Source organism: Lynx canadensis, chromosome C2 (assembly GCF_007474595.2).
Source record: "Lynx canadensis isolate LIC74 chromosome C2, mLynCan4.pri.v2, whole genome shotgun sequence".
Taxonomy (NCBI): domain Eukaryota; kingdom Metazoa; phylum Chordata; class Mammalia; order Carnivora; family Felidae; genus Lynx; species Lynx canadensis.
In genome coordinates this window covers 146,791,963-146,818,610 of record NC_044311.2, presented here as the reverse complement: position 1 = coordinate 146,818,610, position 26,648 = coordinate 146,791,963, and the positions used below count along the sequence as shown (strand labels likewise).

At 46.8% G+C, this 26,648-nt stretch overlaps 1 long non-coding RNA gene across 1 annotated transcript in view; it reads right to left on the bottom strand.

The window, feature by feature from the left end:
• Window positions 1–19,553: 19,553 nt before the first annotated feature.
• Window positions 19,554–26,648, bottom strand: part of LOC115523308 — a 30,520-nt gene continuing 23,425 nt past the window's right edge. The window contains exon 4 of the long non-coding RNA XR_003971697.1: window positions 19,554–19,564. This is a non-coding gene — a long non-coding RNA (uncharacterized LOC115523308). The remainder of the gene's footprint in view (window positions 19,565–26,648) is intronic.

Here is a 26,648-nt window from a genome sequence, read left to right as displayed (position 1 = left end):
GACGGTTGGCTGTTGGAAATCTAAATAAAGCAAAAGCGTTGGAGACAAACGCGGGTCCGCCTCCACCCCGGATATGGTGCAATCATTGTGTACGAATTCATCCAAGCCTCCAGAATATACTGCACATGTGAGCCCTTAAGCCAAAATCGGTCACATTTGAAATCTGGAGACAGGAGTGGAAGAAAAAGTTACAAATAACTCAACAACCACAACAAACTACACTATGTGCACAGAGTAGAGCCAGTGCCCTTTTCTGGGTTTCCGTCTCTCCCACCTACTCCCCGAACTTGGCAAACACTTTCCTGTAATAACATCCATCCTAAGATTTTTTTTTTTCCTACCTCATCACGACATTTTAGGACATTTCAAAGACAGAGGCCATGACTTGCAAAGAACGTTGGACTAAGGTAATACATACGTTGAGTGAAATATTTTTCGAGAAACATGGCATTTCTCCTTGAATTCTGTAATGCGGCCACTGCCTTCAGGGCAAAGCTTTCAGCAAATGCAGGAGTTGCAGTCATCGGTCACCTGTTGGGGCAGGCTTCTTAACAATCCCCTGGAACCCCAGGATGAGTGAGGTCAAAGTTGACCCAAGTGCCATGCAAAGATTGAAGAAACATGAATAAATACTTACACAAAATATTTATTTATACCAACAAATACAAAAGGGCTCCTTTTGTCTTACTCCTGATGAAACAAAAGATACGAGCAGAAATATTTTTAAATAGCTAACGGTAAGCTAAAATATAAAGCCTTTCTGCTCTCAAAAGGAGACCCAGTGCTAAAAACAAATCTGCGTAATTAGCAGGGAGGGAGGGGTGTTGCGCGTAGGTCCCCGCTGAAGGTAAGGCGGTTGACCAGTATGTACAATCTTCAGCGAAGTGACTCCTCCAGGGGCTTCCCTGCCCCACCGTGAAAGGAAAGAACGTTATCTCATACTGTCGTTGAGTTGTATGGGTGGCACAGTCTTGGTGGCCTGGTCCAGCAATCAAAAAATATCAATAGGGGCGCCCGGGGGGCTCAGTCGGTTGAGTGTCCGATTTCGGCTCAGGTCATGATCTCGCGGTTGATAAGTTCGAGCCCCATGTCGGGCTCTATGCTGACACCTCGGAGCCTGGAGTCTGCTTCGGATTCTGTGTCTGCCTCTCTTTCTGCCCCTCCCCCGCTCATGCTCTGTCTCTCTCTGTCTCAAAAATAAAATAAACATTAAAATTTTTTTTAAATATTAATAAAATATATATTACATATCTATACACATTTGTTGAGGTTTCTGAGCAATCCCAATGGCTGAAGTAGAAAAATACTAGGGTCCTATGAGGCACCCAGAAGAGCCCATGGAAACTTAATAAGCCAACCTGACGGGTAGCCCTCCCTCCAATGCTGTATTGCCGGGTAAGACTTAATCCATCAAATACCAGTCCTGGATGTCTATACATCCTTCATTTCACAAATGAGGAAACCGAAGTTCAAATTCACAAAACCCAGCATCCTGACCACCAATCTAATAATGTTCTTCATAAATATTTATTTAAAAAGAAAATTCCGAGGGGCGCCTGGGTGGCTTGGTTGGTTGAGCATCTGACTTCAGCTCAGGTCATGATCTCACGGTTCCTGCGTTCAAACCCCGAGTCAGGCTCTGTGCTGACAGCTTGGAGCCTGGAGCCTGTTTCAGATTCTGTGTTTCCCTCTCTCTCGGCCCCTCCCCTGCTAGCTCTCTCTCTGTCTCTCTCTCTCTCTCAAAAATAAATAAATACTTTTTAAATTTTTTTTTTCAACGTTTATTTATTTTTGGGATAGAGAGAGACAGAGCATGAACGGGGGAGGGGCAGAGAGAGGGAGACACAGAATCAGAAACAGGCTCCAGGCTCTGAGCCATCAGCCCAGAGCCTGACGCGGGGCTCGAACTCCCGGACCGCGAGATCGTGACCTGGCTGAAGTCGGACGCTTAACCGACTGCGCCACCCAGGCGCCCCAACTTTTTAAAAATTTAAAAAGAAAATGCCGAAGCACCTGGGTGGCTCAGTCCGTTAAGCGTCCGACTCTTGATTTCGTCTCAGGTAGTGATCTCAGGGTGTGTGGGTTCGAGCCCCGCATCCAGCTCTGTGCTGACGGGGCAGAGCCTGCTTGGGATTCTGTATCCCTCTCTCTTTGCCCCTGCCCTGCTGGCTCGCTCTCAAAGTAAATAAATAAACATTTGAAAAATAAACAAATAAAAAAATGAAAAAAAATGCTGTAGGGGCTCCTGGGTGGCTCAGTCGTTTAAGCCTCCGACTTCGGCTCAGGTCATGATCTCGTAGTTCATGGGTTCAAGCCCTGCACGGGGCTCTGTGCTGACAGCTTGGAGCCTGGAGCCTGGTTCGGATTCTGTGTCTCCCTCTCTCTCTCTGCCCCTTCCCCCACTCACACTCTGTCTCTGTCTCTCTCTCTCTCTCTCTCAAAAACTAAATAAGCATTAAATGTATATATATGTATGTGTATATATATGAAGAAATGCTGTCAATGTTGTACCCTGATTTATCTTTTGGACTACAGGATTCCTACTTCATTTGTATAAAATGGAACGTTTGGGTGAGTTCAGTGAGTTTTCTGAATCAACACTCTTCGGTGGCTTTTTGCCTTTTAGGTGTGTTTGTGGATCTGTGAGAACTATTTTTAGAAATTAATTACGGCATCTGTTTTTTCCTACTCAAATGCTAAGGTGGTGGTTATTGCTCTGTTACTTGCGAAGCCAAGTGAATAAAACAAATCTTTTTTAAAACCTTTTAAAAGTGTAACATCAAAAATACATTTCTCACACACAAAAAACGTATTGGCTTGAGAAAACAGTACCTGATCAAGGCCCAAGGGTAAAATGAACGGTGAAGAAGAATGCCAATTAAAACAGGTTGTATGAGAAATGCACTTGCTTTCCCTTACACGGGTTTTCCAAGACCCTAAGTTCCCCCAGAAACCTATAAAGCTTTTGGTTTCCTTCTCTAACACTCCCCCTCTGGGAAGGCTGCCAGCCCAGCTTGACTAGAAGCACGAATTCAGCATGAAGGGACAGAGGCCAAAAGAGCCACCACTCAGGGCTCAGGGTAGCATGTCAGCGGCTCATTGCTCGGGCTACATATTGCCTTGAGTCAACAGATTTCTTCTAAAATGCAAGTATCAGAAGCATCCCAGATGGGCAGAGGTTTTCTTTTAGAGAAAGGGATACAGAAAGAGAAAGCTAGAACCCCCGGGACAAATTTTATCATTCGTCTCGTACCAGCCCATGGAAGAGCTCTGTGACAGCCACCGCTCTTTAAAGATGGGGCCAGGGAATTAAATCCTAAGTCAAAAGGAATATAATGTAGGGGTTGGAAACAAAAAATAAACAAACAAAAAAAAAAATAGGCTATGCACAGGACTCGGCTTTGAATTGTAGTGCAGCTGTGTATAAGCTGTGCGACCTTGTTTAAGTTATTTACCTAGGCTGTGGATTGATTTCTTCATCGATAAGGTGGGGGTGAGAATATCTACCATGAGACTGAGAGTAAGGATTAGGGGCGCCTGGGTGGCTCAGTCAGTTAAGCATCCGACTTCAGCTCAGGTCATGGTCTCACCGTTTGTGAGTTCGAGCCCCGCATCAGGCTCTGTGTTGACAGCTCAGAGCCTGGAGCCTGCTTCCTCTCTCTCTGCCCCTCCCCGGCTTGCTCTCCCTCTCTCTCTCTCAAAAATAAGTAAGTAAACATTAAAAAAAAAAAAGTGAGGATTAAATGGACGTACATAACACACGCAGACTATAGCGTTAATAAACGTTGGCGGCTATCACTGGATATTCTCAAGTTCTCCAGTGTCTTGCCCTTCAAAGTGTGGTCCTTGGACCAGCAGCCAACAACATGTTGCCAGCAATGCAGAGTCCCAGGCCCCATCCCAGACCTGCTGAATCAGAATCTGTTTCAATAACATACATACATTAAATTTTGAGGAATGCTGACTACTTAGCATTCACTTCTTTCTACATTCCACACTCACCCCTCGAGGCTTGGGGGGGGGGGGTGCGGCGCTGGGAGGGGCGTCTAAACGAATGGTAGAGTCTTTGGCTAGGATCCCCCGTTTGCCAGAACACTACCCAGCAGCGGAGGTCATCAGGCTGGTTATTTAATGAGTTTTATGATACATTAAATCTTCTAGACCTCACGGCAATTGGACCATTAAAGAAATAACTTTTTTGAAGGTGGCCCAAAACAAGCCAACTCAAGCGAATAATGGGATTAGCGTGGTGATGTTGAAATCAGGGTTGTACCACGTGAGTCCCTCTCCATCAATCACGACTGCTGTCCTCACGGCTGATTATGGCACATTGTTTCATCAAATTAAACACCAAAGGGATGTTGTAAAGGCAGCATATGGTCCTCTTTCAGAAGTAGTTAGCCTGGCATTGCACAAGCGGCCTCATCCTGGCTCTCCCGAAAACTTCGACATCAACACGTTGAGGGTATTTGCTTTGGCAAAACAACGTCTCATAAAAGTGGTTGCTTTTAATTGCGGGCTTGCTGTTGTCGGAAGCACGGCCAGGACGGGTGAGATGGGAAGGAGCAGCGGAATCAGGTTAGGAGGGGGAAATCAACTGTCCACCTTTTCCTAGGAGGAAAGGGGAGGTGTCTAGGCGGTACCTGTTCTCACCGCTGCCACTCAGATGGCTCCTGAGCTCTGTGAAATCTACCTTTCACCCCCTGTTATTATTGGGGATTGGTTTGGGAATCAAGGCAGAAACAATTACATGTGGTTAAAAGACTGGCTGAAAGAGAGATTTTCTTTAAGGATCGGGAGATACGGAAGATCACCTTTTTGTGGGAAGCCAGCCTCAAGACGGCCTCGGCAGAACCCTCGTGGGTCGTGGCCTGCACGTGCCCCTGAAAGGTGAGACCAGCCCGGGACTGAATTTCAAGAGCAAAGTCATTAGCCAACATTAACGGCAGTGTTTGGTTGTTATTTTGCCTTTATGCGGCTGGCCTTTCCTCCAAGGAGCAGAGCTCTCACCGAAGTGTAATTAGCGAGCAGCAATCCTCACGGCGCCCCTGCCAGCTCGGTATGCAGGGGGGTCAAAGGTAGTTAGCCCCCTTCCTCTGCCTACGGCAATTCTTTCTGCCACCCTCCCCTCGAAGTGCCCCCAAGACAAGAGGGTTTGGCCAACCTGGGTGCAGGGGTTACATAAAGATTGCCATAGGGTACGTTGAGTCATTCTGCTATGCACCTTAAACTCGCACAGGGCTGTATTTCAATCGTATCCCAATAAAACTGGGGAAAATCAAAGATGACGGGGTGGAGGGGGGACCCCCCTACCTCCTGGTTTGTATGCAGCTCTTTGTCACCAGCCCTAGGGGGCAGCCCTGAGTCTGTAGCCCCTTCTGTGGCAGACACAGCCAAGCAGGGAGGGAATCACTGGATCACAGCTCCAAAAAAAAAAAAAAAAAAAGTTTTTTGTATTATTGAAAAAAAAGACACGCTCGTTTTTTAAATTTTTCAGAATATAGCGAAGAGGAGAAAATGAAAATTGGAAGTCTTAACCTTCTCTTCTCCCTCTGTCCAAGGGTAACCACTGTAACCGGTGTGTTATGTATTCTGAAAGGGGTTTTAGATGGTGCTTCCTCAGTGTCCCAGGAGATCTTGGAATCTCCTCTATGATGCTGAGAACGAGCCAGAATGTCCCTGCGACTTCACCGTGGGGGGAATATCTCACAAACAACGTTGCTTGGTACCTCAGAAATTCAGAGGTTTGGTTTTCGTCCCGATTTATTCATTTATTTATTTTTTAAAATGTTTTCATGTTTATTTTTGAGAGAGAGTGAGAGATAGCGTGAGCCAGGGAGGGGCAGAGAGCGAGGGAGACGCAGAATCCGAAGCAGGCTCCAGGCTCCAAGCTGTCAGCACAGAGCCCGACGCGGGGCTCGAACTCATGAACTGTGAGATCACGACCTGCACCGAAGTCCGACACTCAACCAACGGAGCCACCCAGGCGCCCCTTAATTTATTTATTTTTAACTCTGGGAGGATTTTGCAGTATCATAGGGGTGCTGTTTTACCCTTCATAAAAGGGACATGATAAAACGCATCACCTTCCCACCAGGGGGTAAAAAAAAGCCCTAAATATTTAGGAATGCAGGACAATAAAATCCAGGAGAGTGGCAATTTTAGCGACCTCAAAATTCTAAGCTGTTTTCCTCGACCGATTGGAACCTTTAAAACTTCAAATAAGCAGAAGTTGAAAAATGATAGTTAAGGTCATTATCTGCCAAAGAAGCTATTAATAAAGGAGAAGGGGTTTTTAGTAAAAAAAAAAAAAAAGAAGAAGAAGAAGAAGAAGACAAAAAAGAAAAGAAAAAAGAAAAGAAAAGAAAAAGAAAAAAGAACACGTCTACTAATCTGATTAAGAAAATTCAGCATGGAGAGATTTCATTATAAACAGGAGAGAAGCATCCCATTTCTGCTGGAACCACAGCGGATGTGTCTCTTATGGTGGAGCGTGTCCCCTCTGTCACCAGGCTGAGAATATAACACAAATCTGTGCCCCTAACTGCGGCAGGGGCAGGACCCCACGACCACGTTGCTCCTGGTATAGTATTCGCGGGCACTGGCACACGCGTGCTCTCTTTGTCACTCAGCGAAAAGAATGGAAATGAGTCGCCAATTTAAGTGACCTTAATCAACTAGTAACCCTAGGGTTTTGGTCACTTTGGGACCTCGCTGCCGCTGAAGCGTAGCAAACAACCAACCTGCTGGGGGACCATGTTCCCCAAAACACCCCTGTGACGAGTTATTTTTCGGTATCAATTGAAAGCCCAAACTCTGATGCAATGTGGCCCTCTTTGGAGCTGGCCGTCATCAGCCGTTCTCCCCATTAATTAGCAGGAGCCGTAAGATGTTGCTAATAGCTACACATCTTGTAAACATGTTGGACTGGCCCTGCCCCCGAAGGCCCCGCGCCGTTAAGTGATATCTCAACTGGGGCTGGCAGAGCCGGAGTCCCCACCGGGGATCCAAAAAGGGTGCAGCCTCCGTTCAGAATCAAAACATCGTGCTCCGAGAACTCCCTTTCTGTCGCTGCTCCCGTAGAGGTGACCGCCTTTTGGGGGTCACGCCAGCAAACAATGAGAAGGGGAACAAAAATAAAAAGAGGAGGGAGAGCAGAACAGACTTGCACTTACCCTTGCTAGGGTATGTTTCTGACAAGGCCGGGTGGGAGACCTATGGAAATACCGGTTCCTTCCCACCGGGGTGAACAGAGAGGTCAAGGCTCGCAGAGAAGAAAGTCTGTGATTGTTCCTTAGTTGGCTAAGGTGGCTGGTCAGCTGCTTCATTTATTTATTTAGTTAGTTAGTTTTTGAGAGAGAGACAGAGCGAGCAGGGGTGGGGCAGAGAGAGAGGGAGAAAGAGAATCCCAAGCCGGCTCCACGCTGTCAGCACGGAGCCCGATGTCAGGCTCGATCTGACGAGCTGTGAGATCATGATCTGAGCGGAAACCAAGAGGTGGGCGCTCAACCGACGGAGCCACCCAGGCGCCCCTGCTTTTATACCTCACTACCAAAACAAAAACCACAGCGGTGGCTGTTTAAAAACAGGTTTGCAAAACAGCTCTCGGGTAGGAAACCGTCCAACTCGGTTTTGGCTCAGGTCATGATCTTGTGGCTTCGTGGGTTCAAGCCCCGTATTGGGCTCTGCGCTGACAGCATGGAGCCCGCTTGGGATTCTCTCTTTCTCCTGCTCACTTTGCCCCTCCCCCCACTCATGCTGCCTGTCTCTCTTAAAATAAATAAATAAACCTAAAAATAATTTCTACCAACATAAACGAGTACTTCTGATTTTCTAGCATATGTGTTATATTCAGGATTCCTCTGATACGACAGACAGAGTGGGTATGGAGCATTAGGGGTTGGGGATTTATGGGTAAAGCTTCCTATCACTTACCAAGTTCTATGTTCTCTAACTGTTAGCGCTCAGAAACGGCAATACATCTCTGAATAATGTATATCTGACAGGGGGGGATAAATACCAATAAACCACATAGCTTCAAAAAATGTTGTGAAAATAGCCTCGGCCCTTACCGCACATTTGAGACGAAAAAGTAAACTATTATACAGAGTTAATCATAATAAAGCAACATGTCAGGTTTGGTGGCAGGAGATCAGAAAATCAGCTTAAAAGTAATACATGGGGTTTGGAGTTCGTGTACAAATGTAACGGTCCGAGAAAGAGCTTTCTGATTGGATGGTCCTGACGCTGTGTGTTAGATGCGCCGTTAACATAATGATGGAACATCTTTCTTTGTGGACACAAGAGGTCTGGTACCATAAAGAATTGATTAAATCTGTGACTTTTTCAAGGCAAACAGTGCATAAAATACCCATACGACAACAAGGAAATGTATCTAAGCCAGGTTAACAGATGCATGAAACCATATGAACCCTGTTTCTTTTGGCTTAGTCTTTATGTCTCCCTAGAACGATGACTAATCCTCTTCATTTGAACAACTTCAAAGACTCTGATTTGACCCACACGGTCCACATATAACAGACAAACTTAGCTCCTGCCAGCAGGTGACCAGGAGCAATAAAAAGGTGTCTCCTGATGAAGAATCGCCTTGTTGTCCAAGCCTCCACTGCAGTTCCTCCAGCAGAAATCCACCCTGTCACGGCCCACTGCTCAGAGGCCAAAGGCAGCCAGTTTGCAGAAGCAAAGAAATCAGTCTAGCCTATCAGAACGCTTTTGACGGTGATCGATTTCATCCCACTGTATTTACTCTGAGAAAACCTGTCAGTTCTTGTACAACTAACTTTGTTACCAGGCACCTTACTTAGGGATCTCGTTGCTTCCGACAGCTTTTTAATTGATGGCCATGAATTTTAGAAATAGAGAATCATATCATCTGCAAATCCCCATATTTATAGACTTTTTGTTTGTTTCTCTTATCGAATTGCATTGGCTAGTACTTCCAGAATAATAGTAAATAATAGTTTCCATAGTGATCAGTATTGCCTTACCCTTGGTAATGATAGGAAAGTGCTCTTAATGCTTTTAACATTTTACCATTAAGCGTTGGGATAGTTTTTCAATTAATATGTTCAATTAATAAGTTCACATGTGAATTTATTGTGTTCAGGATCTATTCCTAATTAAAGCTTTTTCAAGTAAAAAAAGTCTGATAAATTTTTTTTAATTTTTTTTAATGTTTATTTATTTTTGAGAGAGAGAGAGAGACAGAGGGTGAGCAGAGGAGGGGCAGAGAGAGAGGGAGACACGGAATCCGAAGCAGGCTCCAGGCCCTGAGCTGTCAGCACAGAGCCCAACGTGGGGTTCAAACTCACAAACGGTGACATCACGACCTGAGCTGAAGTTGGATGCCCAACCGATTGAGCCACCCAGGCGCCCCACAAATGGCCGTTAAATATTGATAAAAAGCTCTTTTGGCCACCAAGAATACAACCATGGGTTGTTGTCCCATAACTTATCAATATAAAACTATCCTTGCATTCCTATGCTTTTTGTGCTTTAATAAACTCCTGAATTTATATGCTAATATTTTCTTTCCAGAATTATACCTAAGGATACACAATAATATAAATAAATAGCATGATCCCCACCCATACTGACCCTCTATTCTTTTTGGCACTGTAGGAGAAAGGGATGCTATGAATACCTTTAGAATTTATTTGCTGAAAACAAGAAATAATAATAATCTTTGTAGCTCACACGGACATAGCCTGTATTCTGTGACAGAAGATAGTCTAACCGCTGTGCATATATTGATCTTTTTAGTCCTCAGAGCAGTCCTGGGGGGAAACACTGCTCTCCTCATTGTCATCGTCCCCACGTCTGTTTTTCAGATGAAGAAACTGACCTTGACTAACTTATTTAAGGTCACACAGGTGGTAAGCGACAAAGTCCAGGCAACTGGGCATGAGAGTGCATGCTTCGATTCCCCGCAGCGTGTATTTACGGAGTGACTCCTGCTTCGAGGGCACTACACAATACACTTCCCTTTCCAGAAGCAAGTGAGTACCGTGATGGATATTTAGACCTAAATCATGGGTCTCCTCGGGGCTCCTGGGTGGGTCAGTCAGTGAAGCGTCCGACTTCGGCTCAGGTCATGATCTCACGGTCCGTGAGTTCGAGCCCCGCGTCGGGCTCCGTGCCGACAGCTCAGGGCCTGGAGCCTGCTTCGGATTCTGTGTCTCCCTCTCTCTCTGACCCTCCCCCATTCATGCTCTGTCTCTGTCTCAAAAACAAATAAACGTTAAAAAAATTAAATCACGGGTCTCCTGTTTGTATCCCTTTCACCCAGGCAGTATTTCTAAAACAACTTGCTCCGCAATCTTCCGACACTTCCGTCTTCCTTAACCCCCAGGTGTCAGAATGAGGGTCCGAGAGACCAGCTTAGTCTGATGGCATCCTGGAAGATGCTGTGTGTGTGGGTGCTCCCAGAGAGCACGCCCGCAGTAATGAAGGAGAATGAAATATCCACGTCAGTTTGATGGAGAGGCTGCAAAGGACGCTGTCAGACACACGATGCCCCGTCTGGAAAAGCTAGAACTCGCTAGACGAAGACGCGCAACAAGGCACAGCTGCTTGATCAGGAGAAGGCTAAAAATTGGGGAGACAGTGGTCCCTCGTGTCCATCAAGCAGCCAAGGGCCAGCTCGAGGCCGAGCGTGAGTGGGGCAGTGTCTGGGAGGTGGCTTTCACACCACATGTCTTCCCCCTGTCCCAGAGCCCCCGTGGCATTTTTGAAGTGTCGGTCTTGGATTCCTTCTATTACCCGGTTTTAATTAACCTCCTGAAGCCCCTTTGTGCGGGCTGCAGTGTCAGCTGTGAGGGCCAGGAATCGAAGGCGCCTCCCTCAATATTTTTTGGAAGGAGCCTCGTGAAGGGGCCTGATGAGCCGAGGCTGGGGGGCAGGGACTGGGAAGGAATGTTTCCTCTTTAATCCGGCATTTAATCGCTGGAACCAAGGACAATGGAGGCTCCTCCGGCCTCCCAAGAGCCTGATTCCATTTGGCAAGCCCAGCCCTCTTTTGTGGGCCGCGCAAGGAGGCCCCACCTCGCCGGGCTCCACACGAGATCCGCTTCACAAGTGTCATTGAGATGAAACGGCCAGTACGTGGGGCCTGGCGACGGCCGGGCCCAGCCTCTGCGACCAGCGCTGGCCTGTCCTTCACAGCCTTTGTAACTCTGTGGACCCATAATTCCATGAAAGCTGTGCCTTAACGTCCAGGCACGTTTATTGTTGAGAGTTTTCGAAGGGAGTGCGGCCTAGTGGAACCCTTTTCTCTCTCTCTACCAGTTTTTCCTCAGAAAATCCTGATTCCTCTGAGGAGCTAAAGGGTGCCCCTGGCTCATAGAGATAGGAAGTTATAAACACAGCGTTACTAAAATCCAAGGACGTCTCTCAGTGACTTATATTTCTTCCTTCCCCTTCTAGTCCTTAATTAGAGTGCCTATCTAACTGTATGATAACCACAGCAACGATGCGAGTTTTGTACTCTGGGGGAGGGGGGGTTCAGCCAAGTATTTTTTATTATTGCTGTGTCTCTAGTTTTTCATTAGCGCGTTTCCAAATGTCGGACACCGACCATAAGGACTCCAGCGAACATTTTCAAACACAGAGTGTTCAACTTCTTTCGAATTCTTTGCGTCGGAGAGATGCCAAGAAGTCTGATTACCGCACCAAAAGTGACGAACGTTTTTATGGTGCGAGAGCTCGGCTCCGAATTGCTACCTGAACTTCAAAAGAGTTGAACCAACTTCCACCGTAACCGGCTACCTCTGCGTGCAGCGTTTGGCCAAGGCCTCACCTGCGCAGCAAATTTTCATTTTCTTTTTTTTGTTGTTGTTTTAATTTTTTTTTTTTAACGTTTATTTATTTTTGAGACAGAGAGAGACAGAGCATGAACAGGGGAGGGACAGAGAGAGAGGGAGACACAGAATCCGAAACGGGCTCCAGGCTCTGAGCTGTCAGCGCAGAGCCCGAAGCGGGGCTCGAACTCACGGACCGTGAGATCATGACCTGAGCCAAAGTCGGACGCTTAACTGACCAAGCCACCCAGGCGCCCCGCAAATTTTCATTTTCAAACACGTTGGCTAGCAATGGAAGCTGCCCCCAGGTCCGCTGTTTGCCTACAAGTGAAGTCTGCACCTTTTTCCTGAGTTCCCTCATGAGAAAGAATTCCTCCTGTGCGTGACTGCCCAGCCATCTGTCAGTAAGTGAGCTTTAATACGGCATGAAGTCCATTCTTAAAAGATTTAAGTTCCCCAAGGTAGGAAGAGACTATATCACGTAGAGAAATCAACTTGAGCTTTAAGATGTCACTCATGTCTAAAAATGTTTGCAAGGCTCTGCAGCCAGTGACCTCTCAAAACCGAGATCTAAGTTTCAGCTTCTTCCCGGACAGGGATCCCTCCGCAATGGTTTATCCAGAGCTGATGCCTGCCCCTGCATCGTTGGTCCTTTCCTGTGGGGTGCGTGTTAACCTTGTAATGAAGGCAAACGGCTAACATAGGGTCTAACGTTGTACCTGTGAGAAGCTGAGACCTGGGGCGGCGGGGGGGGGGGGGGGGGGGCACACTTCAACGAATGGATTAAGTGTTTTTGGGCGCTCGTTAGAACGTGATGCCTACTCCCAAAGGAAACAATAAGCCCAAACTTAGTGATGGGGAAACCATCGTGGAACCCTGAACACAGGACATCAGGAATTGGGGAGGCCAGGCAGCCTGGAGCGAGCAGGCTCTTCAAGTCTTCAGAGAGGAGGCACGCGTTGTCCCGCCTTCGATCAATGACAGCAGAGCAGATGTGAGAGCTGGTCCGGCTAAGCCTTTAGTGCCTGGCCTCTGTGCTCAGCTGCCCCTGTCCGTGAGGGACTTCAGTCCACAGGAGGTGGAGGTTGACAGAGACAGGAGGTGGAAATAAACGCCAATCACAGAATAAAGAGACAACTACGAGAAAGCCCTGACGACGGTGTTATGATTACAAGACGTGAGTGGTAGTATAACGGTCTAATATTTGAGTATGGTGTTACAATGGTAACAGCCGAGTATTAGTGTTTTTCATAAGAGTTGAGTATGGCGTTATGAGAAGTGGGCATCATTGCTATCACGAACTACTTGAGTATGGTATTAATATTATCACATTTGAGCATTAGTATCTGAGTATAATATTTAAGGAGAGCATTATAATTATGACATTTGGGTTGCATCCTAGCTGTGTGACTTCACTGCGATGTACTTGAACCTGTTTCTTCATTTGCTAGGAATTTGGCAAGGAATGGTACTTCCTTGCCTGTCAGGCTGACGTAAGAAAAATGCACGTTGAAAGATATGTTTGCATATCTTATTTAATGCAGTCCCGTTTCCAAAGCACGCCCACCGTCCCCTGTCTTGGTTGAACTTTAGGGACTCATTTTACGGATTAAAACACCGAGGTTCGGGGAAGTACTGCGTCTTGCCCAAGGTCGTGGGAGCCATGGTAAACCCATCTGAAGCCTATGCGTCTACGTAAAATGGTATTTTATTTTGTAGCTACGAAGTGTGTGCCAAGCATCGCGTTGGCCGTGTTTCTTAGGTTATCTCAGGCAACCCTCCCGCCTCTCTAGGTAGGAACTCAGTACTGCCCAGCGCTGGTTTATAGAATGACACTGAGGTTCGGGGAGAGACAAGCACCCAGGTAAGTTGATGGCAGAGCTCGGGTCCCTCTGACTCCAAAGCCTACGCTCATTTCACAACACAACCAGCCTCCGCGGGAGATGATGGGTCCACATCTTAGACGGGTGATGTTCATGGGCAGGGCCTGTGTGGGGAGAGTCTGTAGGCTGCTGGACCCACCTGAGGGAGGAGCTCTCTCGCTCTCGGCAGAAAGAGCGGGCTGGAGACCACAGAGGCCAACGGCATTCGGCTGTAGTTCAATCCAAGCGACAGTTTGGTTCTGAAATGTGTGTTCCCAGCTATATGGCCCATCAGCGAAAAATAAGCTCAAATCCTGCCACTAATCACTTCATTTGGGGCGGGGGGGGGGGGGGGCAAGAAAGATGAATCGTGACCCAAACATGGTTGGCCATTTAAGCTAATCAGTGAAAACAGATTATTTGCTCCAGGTAACGAATCTATTTCTTTTTCTAAACCTTGAAACACACACACAAATGATGCACGACCATTTATTAGCTTTTGACAAACAGGTTTAATGCAAGTTTTTATTTCTTTGTCTTTTGCCTTCTGATTCCGGTGTACTTTGTAAAACTCTAACAAAGTAAGGTAACAATTAACCAAGTAAAAAGTGTTCAGGTAAAAATAAAAATATCCTCACTTCTTTAAATACATAAATTTTATTCTTCAGGTTTAGGGTTCTGCTTTTAAAAATGTACAGTTTATAGGGGCGTCTGGGTGACGCAGTCGGTTAAGCGTCCGACCTTGGTTCAGGTCGTGATCTCGTGGCTTATGAGTTCGAGCCCCGCGTTGGGCTCTGTGCTGACAGCCTGGAGTCTGGAACCTGCTTCGGATTCTGTGTCTCCCTCTCTCTCTGCCCCTCCCTGACACATGCTCGCACACAAGCACGAGCTCTCTCTCTCTTTGTCAAAAATAAGCACTAAAAAAAATTTTTTTTATTTAATTTTTAAAAATTCAAAAATAATGGGGTGCCTGGGTGGCTCGGTCATTTAAACGTCTGGCTTGAGCTCAGGTCATGATCTCCCGGTTCGTGGGTTCAAGCCCTAAGTCAGGCTCTGTGCTGACAGCCTGGAGCCTGGAACCTGCTTCGGATTCTGTGTCTTCCTCTCTGCCCTCCCCTGCTCGTGTTCTGTCTCTGTCTCTCTCGAAAATAAGATAAAACAGGGGCGCCTGCGTGGCTCAGTCGGTTGAGCGTCCGACTTCAACTCAGGTCACGATCTCGCGGTCCGCGAGTTTGAGCCCCGCGTCGGGCTCTGGGCTGACGGCTCAGAGCCTGGAGCCTGCTTCCGATTCTGTGTCTCCCTCTCTCTCTGCCCCTCCCCCGTTCATGCTGTGTCTCTCTCTGTCTCAAAAATAAATAAATGTTAAAAAAATTTAAAAAAAAATTTTTAAAAAATTAAAAAAAAAGAAAATAAGATAAAACATTGAAAAAAAGAGAAGGTATACTAAATTAATATATTATCCCCAAATTAATTTGAGCTATGTTTCTATTACCAGTTTTCATTTTCTTTACAATTTAGTGGCTTTTTAAAATAGTGCTATTTCTCCATGTCAATTATTACTTGAATCTTATGCAAAAAAATAAAATAAAATAAAATAAAATAAAATAAAATAAAACAAAATAAAATAAAGTACTGTTAAAACCAGGGATGGTTTTGAAATAAACTGAAACAAGAATTTGCTTCATGAATTGCTTCACTAATAGAGCAAGTTACAAGACACATTTTAATTGTAGTCTTAATCTGTGGGTGATTGGCTTCTATGGAACTTGGTAGATAACAAGTCGCAGAAGTAAATTTGCCCTGGGAAAATTACATTGTGGCACAACTTGAAAACAAATTTCCTGCATTTTCAGCTGCAGGCAGGAAAGGACATTCATGGATCACAGAGAATAGACCTGTGGCCTCTGGAACATCCAATGGTGACCCTTTGTGGGATTTATTTAGTGCCCTAGCCAAATCCACTTGAACGAGCACAGGAGTATTTTAAATAATCGAAACGGCTGCTTCCTTGAGCTTCAGAAACTTTTCCACCATATTTCAACAGCTATCAAATTACACAGAAAACAATAGCAACATTTTGCAAAGAAGTGCGGTTTTGCACGAACACATGTGTTGAAAATGTCCCGTCGGTTTTCGCCGGCTGGGTTCAGTTCGCAGTGGGGGAGTCTGGCGGATGGCCAAGGCTCTGAAGGAAAACGAGGAAGCTCGTAGGATCTGCGATTGTTTGCTACCTGTAACTGTACTGACTGCATTGGAGCACAGTGCTGGTGACAAAAAGAAAATACAGGAGAGCTGTGCAATCTCCTGGGGAGAATTCAGAGCCTGGGGAAGGGCCACGTCTCTCTGCGGTCCCGTCTCTGCCAAGTTCATTAGGACACCGTGGCTCGGGGCCCCTTCCACCCGTCTGCCAAGGAGTGATGTGGCTTTCCCCACCTTTCCCAGTTCAGCTCCCGAATGGGGAAGAGAGGGGGCGGAAGCCCACGGGTGACGGGCACACCAGGTGAGCACCTAGGTTCACGCCAGCCTTGGGCCCTGGAGGGAAATGCACCTGCTTGTCTTGAATGCCTGTGGCCTCCTCCTTTCTCATCCGGGGTACCCTTTCTTCTTCCCAGTTCGGTCGGTACCTGTTGGGAGAGCGCCAGGCCCCAGGCCGCCTCTCCTGGTGGAGGGAGCCCCTCCGTGTAGCGAGCTAACCAGGAATACTCTTCCCACGGGCTTGGTGACCTCCCATTCTGAAGAAACAGTAAAATACGAGATGGCCGCACGCAAGTTGTAATAGAACAGGCCTAGCCCGTGTGGACAGAATGGAGAGAGTGGATTAAATGACCTCTCAGCACCTCTCAACTCTCCAGTTCTGTGGTTCTGACAAGCAAGAGTTTAACAGGGTAAAGATTGCTTTTTTTTTTAATGTTTTTTTACATTTTATTTATTTTTGATAGACAGAGAGAGACAGAGCACAAATGGGGGAGGGGCAGCGAGAGAGGGAGAGAGAATCCGAAGCAGGCTCCAGGCTCCGAGCTGTCAGCACAGAGCCCGACTCGGGTCTCGAACTCACAAACTGTGAGATCATGACCTGAGCCGAAGTCAGACGCTTAACCAACTGAGCCACCCGGGCGCTCCAAGATTGCTTTTAAACAGAGAACCCCCATCTGGCTTCCTGCCCCCTGGCACCAGCCACACTCCAGTCTCTCAGCTAGAAAATGCCTGCCCTTTTCCTTCTCCAGCACTTTCGCCCTTTGTCTCCGAGTGTTATTATTTCCTTCTTCAAACCGTTTCTCCAGTCTTTAGCTTCTCCGTCCAGTTACCATTCTTTCCACACCCGTTCTGTCTCCTCCCCCACCTCCTCTGGTCCTCTCTTAGGACCGTTAACATGAGACCAGCTTACCCTGCCTAAAAAGTCCTGGCATCCCGCCATTCTCTGGCCCCCAGCCGCATCCCTCCCCGCTGTACCGCCCCCACCTCCACCCCCACCCCTGCTCACCTGTCCAGGGTGAGCACTCCCCAAATCCAATCAATCCTTCCTCCGGTTCTGAGCTCGCCACACCCTGCTCGCTCCGCCAGGCGGTTCACTGGCACAATTTCTCTTCCTGGCAAATCCTTCTTGTTCCCCACACCTTCCCAAAGGTTTCCATCTTAGTTGTGTCCCCCTGAATATCATAGGTTGAAGTCTTAGCCCCCAGAACCTCAAAGTGTGGCTGTCTTTGGAGAGAGTGTCTTTAAAGGGTTCATTAAGTTCAAGTGGAGTCATTAGCGTGGGTCCAAATCCAGTAGGACTCTGTGTCCCTCTAAGAGGAGATTAGGACACAGACACACACAGAAGACCACGTGAGGACACAGGGAGAAGGCGGCCACCTACAGGCCATGGAGAGAGGCCTCAGAAGACATCCATTCTGCCGACACCTTGACCTTGGATTTCTAGCCTCCAGAAGAGTGAGAAAATACTTTCTGTGAAGCCCCCCGACTAAGTCACCAGTGTTGTCTGTCCACGGGGGGCTCAGCTCAAGTCCTCCATTTGCTGACTGCTCTTGTCCCTCCTGTCCCCGCTTCCTCTGGATGTCATGACGGAGCCCTGCAAGCCGAGCAGGCAGAGAAGTGAGGGTGTGATGGTGATGAGAAGCCGTGACAAATCGGCAGCAAGGAGAGACCCTGGGTCTAGGCTGGGTCACAAGTCATGGGCGTCGAGCGTTCCTAGGATAGGTGGCAGGTGGAGATCGGGCTGAGCAAGGGACTGCAGTTACTGGAAATGACCGGGCGTCATGCCCGGCGGTGTGCCCATCAACCAGCACTTATCGAATTGCATTTATGCTCAGTCCCCTCAGAGGTAGCTGTTAACAATTCTCTAATGGTTCCACTTGTCCGGGCACCTGCAAGTTACCACACTCCCTGCCCAGGACACAGAAGCTTCCAGCCAGGCAAGGGAGAGGAGATTTGTCAAAGGGCTCATCTATTCAGGGCTACCAGTTGAAGACGGGGGCTGAAAAAGAGAAGTTTAGGGGGCACGAGAGGCTAATTTATATCCCGGTGATAGACATTTGGGAATACAGCAGAGAAGAAAAACAATGGCCTCCGCAAGCTTACCGAGTCATGGGGGGTTGGAAATGCTCCAGAGGCTCCCGGTAACAACACATCTATTTCCACAGAAAAGTAAAGAGAATCCACGGCCCATCCCCAGGCTAGCTTGCAAAAGTCTACTTTAAAGTTAGAAATGGGGGCGCCTGGGTGGCGCAGTCGGTTAAGCGTCCGACTTCAGCCAGGTCGCGATCTCGCGGTCCGGGAGTTCGAGCCCCGCGTCGGGCTCCGGGCTGACGGCTCGGAGCCCGGAGCCTGCTTCCGGTTCTGTGTCTCCCTCTCTCTCTGCCCCTCCCCCGTTCATGCTCTGTCTCTCGCGGTCCCAAAAATAAATAAACGTTGAAAAAAAAAATTTTAAAGTTAGAAATGGACCGAATAAACGTACATCTTTCCTACAGCATAACTTTGCGCAGTCATCACAAACAAAAACAAGCAAACAAACAAAACACCAAAAACCCTGAGGTACCCTTGATGATAAGAAATTGACTTCAGGAAAGTTAAGAAAGGAACCCGGTTTATTAACAGGATGCATAGTATGGTTCCCTTATGTAAAAGTACGTTTCCCTTATGTAAATGCATATATGCATATATGCAAATGTATATGCAAATGCGTATGCATAGTATGTTTCCCTTATGTGTATGCAAATGCATGTGCAGATGCATGTATGCAAATGTATATGCATAGTATGTTTCCCTTATGTAAAACATACACACACACACACACACACACACACACACACACGTGCTCTTGTATATTAGAATAATTCTGGAAAGTTACACAAGAAACAGGAAGCATTAGCTGACTCAATACATGTATATACACGTACACGTTCACGTACAGGGGAACTGAAAGACCGGGGGAAGAAGAGAACTTATTTTTATCGTATTTCCTTTTTTACTATTTGCTTTTGTATCACATGTATTACTTTTTCAATACTAAAGCCAATGGTTCAAGTTTGCTGGGGGAACAGGAGGATCACACAGTCTCAAAGCATCACCCCACAGATTACTTTTTAATTGCAGAAGAAAATTTAACCTGATGTCTGGGTGAGGGAGAATGTGTTCAAGCATAAAAGCAAAAAGAGACACTCACCCCCACTCCATACACACATAAGACAGGTATGGCTCACACAAATTCAGATTTTCTTTTCCATAAGAAAATTCCCCCTCAGGGGCGCCTGGGTGGCTCAGTTGGTTAAGCATCTGACCTTTGATTTTGGCTCCCCGTTTGTGAGTTCGAGCCCACCTCAGGCTCCCTGCTGACAGTAGGGAGCCTGCTTGGGATTCTCCCTCTCTCCCTCCCTCCCTCTTTCTCTCTCTCTCTCTCTGCCCCTCTCCCGTGTACACGCACACACACACTCACTCTCTCTCAAAATAAATAAATTAAGCTTTGAAAAATTCTACTCTAAGTCCAACAAAAGATAAATTACAAATTATGAAAGATAACTACTATGAACATGAGAGTGAGTCAGTATATGTATTATATAAAAGCCTAACACAAGTTGCCTTTTTAAAAAATAAGACAATAGGAAATGGACAAAGGAAAAAGATATTTCACAGGGCGGATGGACGGTAATAGGAACAATACAAAAAGAAGTCTTACCCCATCGTCCATCAAAGTAATGCCAAGTGAAATGAGATTGTATGTTTTACTTTCCAAAGTAGCCAAAAGTTGAAAATTAGGGGATACTTAAAGTGACAGGCACTCTCACCGAGGCTGGTGGAAACATAAATCAGTTTAAACCCTCAAAAGAGAATCTGGCCAATGTACATCAAGAATTTAAAAATAGTTCATACACGTCGACTCAGTAATTCCATTTCTATGACACTGATCTAGAGAAATATGCCACATGCAGATGAAAATTTATATCCAGGATATTTATCACATCATATTTATAAGAGCAAAAAATCAGAAGGCATTTGAATATCGAGTAACAGGGAAATAGTTATTTGCGATACATCTGTACAATAATGTATTTTGCAGCCAATAAAATCAGGATTTTTTTATTAGATTGTAAGTCAAAAAGCAGCAAAAAAACCATTCAGTATGATCCCCATTTGGACTTTTTTTTTTAATGTTTATTTTTGACAGAGAAAGAGAGACAGAGCATGAGCGGGGGAGGGCAGAGAGAGAGGGAGACACAGAATCTGAAACAGGCTCCAGGCTCTGAGCTGTCAGCACAGAGCCCGACGCAGGGCTCAAACCCACAGTCTGCGAGATCATGACCTGAGCCGAAGTCGGACGCTCAACTGACTGAGCCACCCAGAAGCCCCAAGGACTTTTTTTTTTAAATAAGCATTAAAAATGTGAACATTATGGTTTGCTCAGTCAGTAGAGTATGCAACTCTTGATCTCGGGGTTCTAAGTTTGAGCCCCACTTTGGGTATAGATTACTTAAAAAAATAAAAATCTTTAAAAACAAATGTGAAAGGTTAGCAATGATTATCTCTGTGTAGCGGGATGACATGTGATTTGTATGCTATTTATACCTCTGAATTTTTCAAACTTTTAATATTCATTTTGTAATACGAGAAAGGTTTACATAATAATGGTAATAACAACATTAAAGCTACTATTTATTGGGCATTTCCTATGCGCCTGTCCCTATGGCAAGCACGTGACCTGTGTTACCTCCTTTATGGATAATCTTGTGTCTTAGGGATTCTTCTTACCTCCCCTTTGCAGAGAAAGAAACTGAGGTCAGAAATCAAATGAGGCATGGGGTGCCCAGTTGGCTCAGTCTATTAAGCATCCGACTTCGGCTCAGGTCATGATCCCGTGGTTCGTGAGTTTGAGCCCCACATCGGGCTCTGTACTGACAGCTTGAAGCCTGGAGCCTGCTTCGGATTCTGTGTCTCCCTCTCTCTCTGCCCCTCCCCCGCTCACCCTCTCTCTCTCTCTCTCTCTCTCTCTCAAAAGGAAATAAACACATTTTTAAAACTTAAAAGAAAAAAAAAGAAATCAAATGAGGCACCCCCTCTCTAGAGTTCACAGGTTTAAAGAATTTTTACTGACGAAAGGAGATGCTTCTGATAATTAAAAAGGATGACAATTTTTTTATAATACACAGAGAAAAATATCGGTCACGGGGATTATCTCTGGAGATGGACTTGAGGAAGATGACAATATTTTTCTTTGTATTTATATTGTTGGTAACAACCATAGATTACCCTGATAATATCCTGATGGGGGGAAATGATAAAATATGAAGCAATATTAAGGGTTAATTTGGAAAACGAACCACCATGTAAAATGTTATTAGAAAACGTATTTGGAGTTCCAAAAATTTTTAAATATAGCCCCTTCATAGATGGGGGGTTGACTGCATTACTTCTGACCCCACGTGTTGATGCAGTAAAATACTAGTACTTCTTCACCACCTACCAAGTACCTCTTTGTACCTACCAAAGTGCTAGCACAATGTTTGGAATGTGGGATTATCTCCATAAATATCCATTGATAAAAGCGGTAATGCTACAGGGCGCCTGGGTGGCTCAGTCGGTTAAGCGTCTGACTTCAGCTCAGGTCATGATCTCACAGTCTGAGTTCGAGCCCCACGTCAGGCTCTGTGCTGACAGCTCACAGCCTGGAGCCTGCTTCGGATGCTGTGTCTGCCCCTCCCCTGCTCATGCTCTCTCTCTGTCTCAAAAACAAATAAAAACATTAAAAAAAATTTTTTTTTAAGTGGCAATGCTACCAGAAATGTGCTAGAAGAAAGTTTTTTGAATTAGAAGGCACAGTGGCATGATAAAGTGAGCATATTTTATGGTGAGCGGACCCCTAGCTGAGTCCTTCTAAGACCCAATGCCTATCATTTAAGATTCTGGCCAACATAATCGAGTGAAGAAAGCCCAGGAATGCAGTACATCCAAGAGAAAGAAAGCAAGCTCCATTCTCAAATCCAAAGTTAGGTCCAAAGATACTTGCTCAGAAAAACACCTGGTTCCCCATTGTGTTTTCACTGTGATGTTTGCTGTCATCGAATCTCCCTTTCTTCTCTTCCCTCCGTCGCTGTCTTCCCTTCCTTGCTTCTAACTAAGCCTCTGGAGACCAGGGTAGCACTCCTGTCTCTGGCCCCAAACAAGCTTGTACCACTTCTAATTTGTCTCCTGGAGTCAGGAACGCTACTGGGAGCCCTCGGGCACCCCCTAGGGGAGTCGGCCAGCCTCTCAGAGAGCCAGCAAATGTGGTTTGGTTTGCAGAGAAACATTGCCATCTAGTGCAAGAAAAAGCAATATTCCCATCTCTTTTCTGGAGCTAAGAGGGTGACTAGGGATTGAACGTTTATAACCCCATCTCACTTTTAAGCTGAATCACACTTAAACTTTCCTAGAAAAAGTTCTGATCGTCTTGTTTCCACGTTGAATGTTGTACTTCAGTGAACCAAAGGAAGTGTTATTGACAACTACTTTCCTGTGGAAATGACCAGAAATCTGAGCTAGAGAGGAAATGAAATGAGGAGAGAAGAAAGGTGTCTTCACTTCATGATCAGTTTGCTCTCTCCCCCATCTTGACTGGTACTTTTTCCTTGTCTATGTACATACTATGATCTGTCGAAACTTACTTAGCCTGGCCCCATGGGCTCAGAATACATAGGTGCTCATATTAGCCAACCTTCCTGGTATTCTGGATTCGTGATCTCGTTTTGGAAATATGCTATCAAGAAATTATTGTCAAAATAGAGGTGAGTCGATGACCCCAAATCCAGAAGAAAGGCTTAAGATTTATGACAATCACATTGGGGTGACAAGCACCATCAGCTGTGTCCCATAGGCCTTGGCAAAGCAAGCCTTAGAAAATTTTGAGTAAAAATAAAGGGAGGTGTGGGCTGAAGAGGGAGGACCACATGAGGGAAGGAGCCCAGATCACTATGTCATCCTGGAGCAGGGTCACCCCCTTCCGGGAACACGTGGATTGAACAGAGACAGGCTCTCTCCACAGAAAACCCATGAAATTGAAAGAGTCTGTCAATTCCAATTGCTTTCTCGTGAGTTATTAGGATTGGAATCTTGGTCTCTTAGTTAATACCGTTGGGGACACCTTTCAGTCGTGGGTCCCTGCCTGCCCCCAGTGACTACGCACAAGGAGAGAAGGAGGCTCGGAGGAGGACGATCCTGAGACCTTTGTGGATGGCACCGCAAGTTCCTAAAGCAGAAGGAAAATTTAAACCAGGAGAATGAGCCTCATCCAGGAAGAGCCCCCACCCCCACCCCTATTCTGCCCTGACTTGTTCTTGTGCACAGAGAGGGACATGGCCTGGCCCTGCTTTGATGCTCAAGGTTTGCTGTAGGGCCAGGTGGGTCTGTAGTGGCCGAGCTTCAGGCTGGGATCAGCCCTTCCCACTCCCGCAGTGCCTGTGGAAGTGAGATCACCGTCTACTTCAGAGCCAAGTTAAGAGAGAACCGTTTTCCAGAACCCGGCTGGCCTCCCCTCCCCCAGCGCAAGTGATCTGCCCCGGTTGCCGGGCACCTGTTTACCTTACGGATGGAACTCCCCGCAGCGTTCTGAGCGGTCAGCCGTGGCCCGTGGGACGCTGGCACTCAGAGGCAGAGCCGTGGAGCCCCACGCGGCCCTGGAGGGCCGGATGCCCACCACCGGACCCACTTTCCAGCTAATCCTAGAGCAGCCGTGGGTGCGCTGCTGGGGATTTCTGGGAGCTTGAGACACCCCGTGTTTCCCCGGGCGACCCCGGTACGAACTGTGGTGCCGGCTTTGGTCGCCAAGAGACGACACACGACAGGAAGCGTGAAGGCACTAGGCCAAAGGTGTCCCGCCCACGGTGGGGGTCTGTGGAGAAGGCAGGGAGAACCTTGGACCGATGACACAGGCCGATGACGCGCTCAGGCTGCGCGGGGTGGAGGCCTGTCCCCCCGCGTTACAAATCTGGTGCTTGTCGGCAACGGATACAAACCTGAGCAGGTCGTCCCTTCGGGACACTGTCAAGTTCCTGAAACAGGCCCAGAAGAGCCAGCCTCCTCAACGTTTCCAAGTCACGGCGGGGGGGGGGGGGGGGGGGGAGCCCCATCCTAAGAGCATCGGAGAAGGGTGGAGGGCAAGTTAGGAAGAAAATAACTGACGATCTTCTTGATGACACTCATTTTCCACAAAGCCCAGAGCTACTCGACCAGGACATTCCAAGAGAGAAGCAGAGAGGACAAGAGGAGGGGGGAAGAAAGCCTGGAGCAGGCCAGCCCTTTGCCTCCTCTCCTCCGAGATTACGCGAGAAATGGCGGGAACTGGGAGGAGGCTGAAGAGAGGAGGGAGCAGGAAAGGGCGATCACCCCGTCCATCCGTCCATCCATCCCAAGTGACCTGAAGGCTGTCGCTGGTGATTTTGGCCTCAACGCGCCCCTTCAGAGTTCCGACCGGGAACATCAAGAAGTCGCCAGACAAGTGTGGGAAGAAAAGCAAACGAACGAAGAGCTTACAAGGTAAATAACGAGTCTCCAAATAGAGGAGGCATCTTTGCGGCGTGAAAACTCACAGCTCGAAAGGGAGATTCAGCGGCTGAAGCGAAAGCTTCAAGTTTTGCATGAGTTATATCAAGAACACATCCTGCCGCCTCCGAGAACGCTGTTTGGGGAGGAGACGCACGGCGTGGCAATCGAGAAGAAACTGTCCAGCCTGCGCAGAATGGGCGCGCCTCGTGGCAGATTCGCGGCCTCTGCGAGAAGATGGCCAAAGACGTCTGCAAAGAGTTGGAGAGAAACACCTGCTGCCGCGTCCAGGGCATCCTCTTCCGTGAGAAGAGAGCTCGGGAAGGCGGGGTGGCACTGTGCTGACCAAGAGAAAGCTGGAGGAGCTAAGAAAATACGGTGATTGCAACAGGCACCTGCTGGCCAACATCAAGTGCAATTGCCAGCCTTTCCCAAGTGGCCCTTCTGTTCCTGCTGCTCCCTCTGCCGCCCATAGAGCCCGGAAGTGTCAGGGGGCCCCCTGGGTCGTCGGGCCCCCCAGGAACGAGGAAGATCACACCGTGAGGACTCGGGGATCCAAGGTCTCCTGCAGGTTTGACTCAGCTCACAGCACAGGGGGCTTCGAGAATTAGATCATATAACGATTGCATTTTGACTTAAATAAAAGGGCCACTATTACTGTAACCGTCACTGAAATCTGGCCTGGATGCAGACAGTTGCAGTAAAAAAGGCCATTTCTGTACGGCATGAGAATTTTTGTGTGCCATTTTGAAACGTGTATTAAAGCAGGTATTGAAAGTCTGTAGAAGTAACTTAATATTTACCTGGATAAATTTTGACTATTTTTTTAAAAAACATTAAAAAAAAAAAACCCTAAACAACACCCCATGCAAACTTCATCATATTTTTAGTAGATTAGCCCGAAATTCATAGATGAGTTTAGGAAAGTTTAAATTTGGCAACCAATTTTGTAGATTTTGTGGGGCTTTTTTTTTTTAACTTTTTTCTTTGTTTTTTTAAACTTTTTTAAACTTTTGTTTGCTGTTTAGATGTTTCTAAATTGAACGCAGTTGGAAGTTTTCCCTTGATGGCAAACACACACACACACACACACACACACACACACACACACACAAATGATAAAGTGGTACGAGGCTCTCTTACTTGGTATGTCGGTAACACGGGATGGTAACACTTTCTTCACTTCCTTCCACTCAAATGGCCCCGTTCCTGAATGTAGGCACGCCTCAGAGATACTGCGGGTTCAGTTCCAGACCACCACAGTAAGGTTAATGTCACAATAAAGTCAGTCAAATGAGTATCTTGGTTTCTCAGTGTCTGTAAAAGCTATGTTTACACTGTACTGGCATCTACCAAGTACAATAGCATCATGTCTCAAAAAATAGTGTACGTACTTTCATTTAAAACTACTTCATTGGCAAAAGATGCTAACCATCATCTGAGCGTTCAGCGAATCATAATCTTTTTGCTGGAGGTCTTTCCCTGATGTTGATGGCTGCCGGCTGATCAGGGTGGTGGTCGCAACAATTTCTTCCCACAAGAGCACAGTGAGGTTTGCCATGTCCATTGACTCCTCCTTTCACGGACAATTTAATTACTCTGTAGCATGTGACGCTGTTTGAAAAAGCATTCTAGCCACAGAGCTTCTTCCAAAATTGGAGTCAATTTTTTTTCCAACCCTGCCACTGCTTCATCAACTGAGTTTATGTCGTCCTTGGAAGCTTTTGTTGTCATCTCGACGGTCTTCGCAGCATCCTCACCAGGCGCGGATCCCATCTCAAGAAACCACTTCCCAGCTCATCCGTAAGAAGTGACGCCACATACGGTCAAGTATTGTCCTGAGATGGCAGCCTCAACGCAGAGCCCCCTGTGGGACTTGAAGCCACGAACCATGAGATCATGACCTGAGCCAAAACCAAGAGTCAGATGCTCAACCGACTGACCCACCAGGGTGCCCCAA